This window comes from Propithecus coquereli, unplaced genomic scaffold, assembly GCF_000956105.1.
Source record: "Propithecus coquereli isolate 6110/MARCELLA unplaced genomic scaffold, Pcoq_1.0 Scaffold390, whole genome shotgun sequence".
NCBI classification, from domain to species: Eukaryota; Metazoa; Chordata; class Mammalia; order Primates; family Indriidae; genus Propithecus; species Propithecus coquereli.
Genome location: NW_012149619.1, coordinates 1,264,672 through 1,265,826, shown reverse-complemented (window position 1 = coordinate 1,265,826; position 1,155 = coordinate 1,264,672). Strand labels below are relative to the sequence as shown.

The window sequence follows — 1,155 nt, the reverse complement described above, 5'->3', positions numbered from 1 at the left end:
TGGCATGCACCTGTGGTCCCAGCTACTCAGGAGGCTGAGGCAAAAGGGTCTCTGGAGCCCAGGATTTGGAGGTTACAGTGAGTTATCTTTGCACCACTGCATTCCAGCCTGAGTGACAAAATGAGACCCTGTCTCTTAAAATAAAAGAAAGAAAAAAAGACTAAAAGTTACATAAAAGTAAACAATTCTATAAAGCAACAACAATAAAAACAGTAACAGGCCAGGCACGGTGGCTCACGTCTGTAATCCTAGTATTCTGGGAGGCTGAGGTGGGAGGATTGCTTGAGCTCAGGAGTTTGAGACCAGCCCGAGTAAGAGCAAGACCCCATCTCTACTAAAAATAGAGAAAGTTAGCCAGGCATCATGGTGGGTGCCTGTAGTCCCAGCTACTTGGGAGGCTGAGGTAGGATCGCTTGAGCCCAGGAGTTTGAGGTTGCTGTGAGCGAGGCTGACACAACGGCACTCTAGTCTGGAGACAGAGCAAGACTCTGTCTCAAAAAAAAAAAAAAAATGTAACCCCCTTAAATGACCAAAAATAAGAAGTAGGATAACTAAACAACAGGACATAGAGGTTGCTGTGAGCTAGTCTGACGCCACAGCACTCTAGCCCGGGCAACACAGTGATACTCTGTCTAAAAAAAAAAAAAAAATTTAACCCCAGAGAGGTGGGGACCTAAATTAGGGCTGATCCCAACCGGTACAAAGCCGTGGGTAGGGCGAAGGGCTGCGGCTATGAGTCGGTGGGGTAGGGCCAGGGTTTACTTACCTCAGCGCCACAAAGAAGTCTACACAAGCTCGGGATGGGAGCCTCCTTACCCCAACTGGTGCTCCCGGCTCCGGCAGGACAGTGAGGTAAACAGCGCGGTCTCCGTGGCAACCGGTGACGCGTCGCCAGGGAAAAGGGGGCGGGTTCCGCCGCGTGCAGCGTTGCCAAAGTCTCTGCGCAGGCGCGAATTCTGCGGCTCTGAGCACCAGAGACAGACGCAGTGATGTGGCGCGCCAGCAGTAGCGCCAGATGTTCGGCCATCTCAACCCACCACGAAGACGCGGGCACCAAGCAGGAAACAGCGGCCAAAGCCTGGGGCTGGGAGTCAGGAGACCCGCATCTAGCGCTGGCTCTTCCGCGGGCTGGATCACCTCGAACCTCGCTGACCC

The 1,155-nt window shown here is 53.1% G+C and overlaps 1 protein-coding gene across 1 annotated transcript in view; it reads right to left on the bottom strand.

Annotated features, from left to right (window-relative positions):
- Positions 1-858, bottom strand: part of TEKT1 (tektin 1) — a 22,903-nt gene extending 22,045 nt beyond the window's left edge. The window contains exon 1 of the mRNA XM_012652589.1: positions 767-858. The gene's annotated coding sequence lies outside the window, so the exon portion shown is untranslated. The remainder of the gene's footprint in view (positions 1-766) is intronic.
- Positions 859-1,155: the final 297 nt, after the last annotated feature.